Source organism: Triticum dicoccoides, chromosome 7B, assembly GCF_002162155.2.
Source record: "Triticum dicoccoides isolate Atlit2015 ecotype Zavitan chromosome 7B, WEW_v2.0, whole genome shotgun sequence".
In the NCBI taxonomy this organism is placed as follows: domain Eukaryota; kingdom Viridiplantae; phylum Streptophyta; class Magnoliopsida; order Poales; family Poaceae; genus Triticum; species Triticum dicoccoides.
The window spans coordinates 192,841,843-192,849,273 of NC_041393.1; positions in this window are offsets into that span (position 1 = coordinate 192,841,843).

Consider the following 7,431-nt stretch of genomic DNA (forward strand, 5'->3'; position numbering starts at 1 on the left):
ACCCGGTACGGCGGCGGTTCGGCGAGGCGCGCCGGCGCGGGCGGCGAGGCGGAGCGGGCTTCGGTCGCCGGAGTTGCAGGCGGGCGGCGCGACGGCGGGGATCTCCGGCGAAGGAGGCGGGGAGCACAGGCGGCGGCGCGGGCGCGATGGGCCGGGCGGGCCTCGCTCGGGCCCCGGCGGGCCCGCGCGGGTGGCGGTGAAACGCGGGACAGGTGGCGCGAAGGGATTCGCCGGGAGCGGCGGCGCGGACGTGTCCGGCCGTCGGCGGACATGTCCGACGGCGCGGAGGAAGTTTTTTTTAGGGTTTCGGGGGGATTTGACCGCGAATTTCGGGGGAGGGGCATATATATAGGTAGAGGGAGCTAGGAGAGTCCAAATGAGGAGCGGTTTTCGGCCACGCGATCGTGATCGAACGACCGAGAGCATGGAGGCGAGTTAGGTGGGTTTTGGGCCACTTTGGAAGGGGTGTCGGGCTGCAAAGAGGAGGAGGCTTTACGGTTACCCGGTTAACCGTTGGAGTACCAAACGACCTCCAAATGACACGAAACTTGACAGGCGGTCTACCGGTGGTATACCAAGGCCACTTGGCAAGGCTCGGGTCATTCCGAGAACGTTTAACACCCGCTCACAACGAGAGACAAAAGGGGAACGCCGGAGGGCATAGGAGTGCCGGATCGCGAAACGGACAACGGGGAAAAGGCTCGGATGCATGAGACGAACACGTATGCAAAATGAAATGCACATGATGACATGATAAAATGCAACACGCAAGCAAATGACATGGCAACGACGGCGAACAACTGGCAGACACCTGGCGCATCGAAACCGGGGCGTTACAACACTCCACCATTACGAGAGGATCTCGTCCCGAGATCTAGGATGGCACCGGAGAGAAACGGAAGAGGAAGAGAAGAGGTAAAACTAAGTTGCTTCTTCGACAAACAAGTGAAACCATGAACCTTGAGAGATTGAGCAAAATGAAGAAAGAAAACAACAAAGATGAACAAAGTTGAAAACACTCCGGTTGAACATGGAAGGAATAGAACATGAACTTGAGAAGAAGGGATGATACTTGATGAAGACATGACACAAAACCTCCGGAAAGAATTGAAAGAGTATTCAATGAAAAGAATTTAGAAGGATTGAATGGAGTTGTTGAGAAAATCAACAATGAAAGAATAAGCTTGTTGTGGACTTATGGATAACATCTCAGAAATTATGAGGTGATAAACAGCCGCAAACGGAAATGATTGAATAGCTAAGAAGAATGAAGAAATGCAAAACTCCACTTCAAAAGAATACGGAGAATTAATTGCACTTTGAGATGCAAGAAGGAAGATACTTGAACTCCACCGACAAGAATCTTGATGAACTCTTGAAGAATGAATTAAATCATGAAGAACCACCATGAAGAACTCCGGTAACGAAAGGATGAATAGATAGAATGAAGGACGAACGAATAAGATGAGCGTTGCGATGATTTAGATGGAGGTTCCGACAAAATAGTCGAGGAAAAATTGAACTCCGGAAAAGAAAAGATGAAAACCACTTGGAACTAGAATTTATTCATCATGAATAATCTCCGTAAAAAGAAATTGAGTCACCTCGAGGAAATAAGAATAAGATTTATTGTATGCTTATCCTTCATCAAATTAAATTGATGACAAGCAATGGATTTGGCATATTACTTATTCTCATAGAAAGGATTAAAAGAGATATGACGCAAACTTGTGAAGGTCTTCAAGGAACCACCGGTAGGATTGGAAAGAATGAAAGAATTAGAATGATAATCAAGGAAAAAGAATCTTGAACGAACCACCGTTAGAATTCGAAAATGACTGATGAAAGAGACTGAATCACTGGGAAGAAACAATATGTTTTAGGGGGATTTAGATGCAAAATAACAAATAGATCATGAGCTGATTAAAGAGCACTTGAATGAAGCACCGGGATAATTGGATAATGATAGCTGAAATGATGAGGGCGAAGAATTCTTCTGGAACGATGGCCTCCGGTGAAAAGAAACGGGAAAACAACTTCTGACATACTCCGGATGGGTAAGAAAAGAATATCTGACAAACTGAAACAATTCGAGAGGATGATATGAAGCTAGAACCATGAATCTTCGAGAGAACGGGCAAGATTTAGAGGAAAAACTCTTCTTCGGTCTTCAAACGACGACGAAAAACACCAACAAATTACTGAGATACTCCGGGAGAATGGACAGCAAAGAGGTTGAGTCAACAATGACAAGAATTTGAACGAGATCTTGGAGAAGGCATGTGACTGATGGAATCCATTCTTACGTCGCACTTGAAAAGAATTGAGAATAGCTCCGGGGGAAATTAGAAGAGTCAGGTAAGATCCTGGGAAAAAACCTGTGGGTTAGGGCCCACTCAAAAGAAACATCATTGAAGGATTGCTTGAAATAGAGATTGCACCGGTAGAATTAAATATCTTGAATGAGAGAAAAACCTCGAAATATCTTGAATGGATTGAGAATGGACACAAGTCTTCTGAGATATCTTCAGCACTCCAGAACAAATGAATAGCGAAAAGTGAAAGATTAAGAGGTGCACCGGTATGAAAAAGCATTTGACACGAGGAAAGGAATATGATCAACACTGAAAGCTTGAATTGGATCCACCGGAGAAGAAAATAACAAAGAATGACGAACTTGAAGAGCATCTTCATGGGAAATCACCGGATAAGAATATTGATTGAAAAGAACGAAGAGACTTCACATGAATAAATGGATACTTGATTAAGAAATCTGAGTCCTTGAAGAAAAAGGGGTGGGAGGGCGGGAAAAACAAAGGCAACTTGGGGAAGATGGAACAAACACCGTTGAGAAAACATAGAATTGATCTTACGGATGTTGAAAATGATCGGATCCACTTGAAGAGAAGCACGCCGGTTGGAAAGAATTGACATGATAACCTCGATGATCAAGAAGGATTAGTATTCACATAGCAATATGAGAACACCGTTTAGGAAAGGTATGGATTCAACATTTGACTTCAAAGCAACTCGAATACCACAAATAAAACAAAACAAAGGATTTGGCTTGCAGAAATAAACCGGAAACAAACATATGATAGATCCCCTATCGTATCATGTGTCTGTTGGAAAGATAAAACTAGAGCTACTTGAATTCCCACCTATAAAACTCCCGAAACTTTCTGGTTATGCAATCTGGTGTTGGGGATACAGGGGAAGCAATATATCTCACCCAAACTAACAATACCTACATCCAGCGGTATCCATCCGTCAACACATAACCAAGAAACCTTCGGAAATCGTGTACCTCAACCTTCGGAAAGCATCCGTTATACGAGTTATGGCAATACTCCCGAACTCCCCAGTACTGGGTGACGTTGAGGTTATCTCACCAACAACTGCATAAAAGAGATTTTCGATGTCGGCAAAACTCAGGTATTCCAGAACTGCAACGATAAAATTGTGATGACAACACCTCAAAGCTCAACTCCCCGGGTCAAAGCCACATAAATAGACAGGAGGCACCAAGAACAATGTTCTCGTCACAAAACCATCGAAACGATTCCAAGATACCCGCGTGATCCTAAATTTTTTTTTAGTGAAATTTGAGGAGAGGAAAGTCAAAACATCTACGTCAGGAGACCTCACCAGAGCGATGAAGGGACTGAGGAGTAAAAAGAATCCTACTCTCCGATATATATAATCCTAAGACTCAAAATAGTTTTTTTTAGACTCAACAACGGCCAACAATCATGGGGGCTCCTAGGGTCGGTCGAGGCTCTGATACCAACTTGTCACGCCCAATATGCGACCCTATCCAAAAGGAACTCGAAGGTCCCACCAAGGATAGACCCGCATATTGAAACGCTTTTGCAAGGTGGATATCATTACATCAACATTACATAATAGATGGGGATACATACATAAGGCATACAATGCCACATGAATACAATATCACAATACATAAGAGCATTATCCGACTACGGATGAAACACAAACAGAAACTCAAACGACATCCACCCTGCTAGCCCAGGCTGCCGACCTGGAGCCTATCCCCTGATCGAAGAAGCAGAAGAAGAACTCCAAGACAAGCAAACATCGCTCTCACGTCAAGATCATCGCATAACCTGTACCTGCAACTGTTGTTGTAGTAATCTGTGAGCCACGAGGACTCAGCAATCCCATTACCATGGGTATCAAGACTAGCAAAGCTTAAAGGGAAAGGAAGGGGTAAAGTGGTGAGGCTGCAGCAGCAACTAAGCATATATGGTGGCTAACATACGCAAATAAGAGCGAGAAGAGAGCAAGCAGAAACGGTCGTGAAACTAGCAATGATCAAGAAGTGATCATGAACTCCTACTTACGTCAAACATAACCCAGAAACCGTGTTCACTTCCCGGACTCCGCCGAGAAGAGACCATCACGGCCACACACGCGGTTGATGCGTTTTAATGCGGATCTGGTGTCAAGTTATCTACAACCGGACATTAACAAATTCCCATATGCCTATAACCGCAGGCACGGCTTTCGAAAGATTATACCCTGCAGGGGTGTCCCAACTTAGCCCATGACAAGCTCTCGCGATCAACAAAGGAATAGACCTTCTCCCAGGAAGACCCAATCAGACTCGGAATCCCGGTTTACAAGACTTTTCGACAATGGTAAAACAAGACCATCAAGACTGCCCGATGCGCCGACAATCCCGATAGGAGCTGCACATATCTCGTTCTCAGGGCAACACCGGATGAGACATCCTACGAGTAAAACCAGACCTTGAGTTGCCCCGAGGTGGCCCCGCAGTCTACTCGGTTCGGACCAACACTTAGACAAGCACTGGCCCGGGGGGGCTAAAATAAATATGACCCTCGGGTTGGCCGACCCAAGGGAAAGGGATGGGTGGTGGTGAGGCAAATGATAAAACCAAGGTTGGGCCTTGCTGGAGGAGTTTTATTCAAAGCAAACTGTCAAGGGGGTCCCATAAATCACCCGACCGCGTAAGGAACGCAAAATCCGGGAACATAACACCGGTATGACGAAAACTTGGGCGGCAAGAGTGGAACAAAACACTAGGCAAAAGGCCAAGCCTTCCACCCTTTACCAAATATATAGATGCATTAATAATATAAGAGATATTGTGATATCCCAACCAAAAATCCTGTCCACCATGGAGCAATCTTCAACTTCACCTGCAACTAGCAACGCTATAAGAGGGCTGAGCAAAAGCGGTAACATAGCCAAACAACGGTTTGCATAGTAAAGGTGTCAAAGGTTAGAGGTTCATGGCAATATGGGATGGCTCGATAAACAGATGATAGGTAGCGCAGCAAAGCGATAGAACGAAGCAACTAGCATAGCAATGATAGTAGTGAGATCCAGGGTAGCGGTCATCTTGCCTGAAATCCCGCAAGGAAGAAGAACGAGTCCATGAAGAAGACGAACGGATGAAGCCGAACCAAGCATAGACGAACGAATCCTCACGATCGCAACGAAACAGGAACTATCGAGAAGAAGCACACAACATAGTAAACACACCACACATGAACAAGACATTATGCACAACCAAGCATGATGCATGACAAAGCTACATGAAGCTACTCATGGCAAGAGATGAGGCAAACAAGAGCAACACATCAAGGCAAGTTTAAATGAGGCCGAGAACAACATATAACAATACCGGTAAGTCCTCATATGCATATTTCGAAATTGGTCCAGATTTGAATAAACATTATGTTCAAGTTGTTAAACAACAAGTTAAGATGCACAACGATGATCTACACGAGATTCTAGTCAAGTTACATATAAAGTTCAATTAGTTCGGGGCTACGGCCTAGAAGATATGAGCAAGACAAGTTAAACATGGCATTGATGCAAAATGCACACAAACATCAAGCAAACACCTCAAAACAAAGATGCAACATGATAATATGAAACTACATGCAATTCTAAGCAAGTTTCATATAGAGCACACTCAAAACGGAGCAACGGTTCAACACACACACATGAAACAAGTTAAAGGACAAGCTGTCCAAAACAGCAACTAGGCATATTGCAAGCATCAAAACAACATGCGACAGCACCCCAACATGATAACAAAAGGCATGGACATGATGTACAGGTAAAGCAGAACAAAACATGAACACCGAGCTATCTCCAGAAACTACTAGAACATACTCAAACACACATGGTAAGATTGCAAGTTTCAACAATTTCAGACTTTGCAGAAAATAACAGCACGATGCAATGTTTAGAGCTATCAAACAACATGTTACAGGAACTTATAATGGCAACCAAAGGCATGGCATGAATCTACTAATTGCATAGATCAAAAGTCCCTTACTGACCATAAGCCAAAAAGGACCAGAAAATATGATGGCACCCATGTAAACATAGCAAGTTTTATTACAGATTCATACATGACAGGAACATAAATATGAAGGCATGTAGATGAGCTTGTGCAACTCACTACAGAGCAATACATGGCATGTAAAGGCATGCAACAGTAAGAAGGCATGTTTGTGAAGCTAAGAAAGTCAAGAACAAGTCCATAGCATGCAAGGATCAACTACAACAAGCTTGGCCAAATTGAATAACACGTAAACAATCTGCCAGGAAACAGTTTGAAGCAAAAGTAGAGCACGAAAATGACATGCTAGACTACTTCATAATTGCAACCAAGGGCATGAATGGATAGACAATAACCATGTTTTCAAAACACCCTTACTGAAGTATCTCAAATTATGCATGGATCTCTCTGTAACAACATGTTTACATGGCATCAAATTTACAGCAGAACAGGGACTAAAATCAGCATTAACACGAAGCCTAGTTTGCATGCTTGTGCTAGTCACCACATTGATCACAAAAATACATGGTGAGCACCTCTGTAAAGAAGACATATCCTAGTTCAAAACACATGTAGACATCAACCTCATAGGATGCACACGTCAATCATGGCAAAAATGACAAAAGAGCTCGTTCTGATAACAGACAGCAGAAAACAACATGAAGCACTCTTGCAACAATGATTTAGGCATCTAGACGACCTCAAATGAATATGATGCAATGGAATGAAATGATGTACTTGTTGAGACGAACAATTTGACATATTACACGCGCAAAACGGAGCCACGGATGCAGAGATACATCACGTCAAAATATGCAACATTTTAAACGTTTCTGGGGACTCAGTAGATTTTATACCTCCCGAAAACTGGACGGGACGAAGCGGGACGAGGAGATCCGGGCGGGGACGGGGCCGTTTGGTTCGAGGGAGTGGTGGATCTCGTCCACTCCCTCGGATCCGGCCGGAGCTCCGGCGAGCGGCACGGGGCGCGGAGGAGGCCGGAGGGAGGCGCGGTCGCCGGAGGAGGCGCGCACCGGCGCGGTGCAGGGCGCGGTGGCCGGCTCCGGCGAACGGAGGCGGCGCGGGGC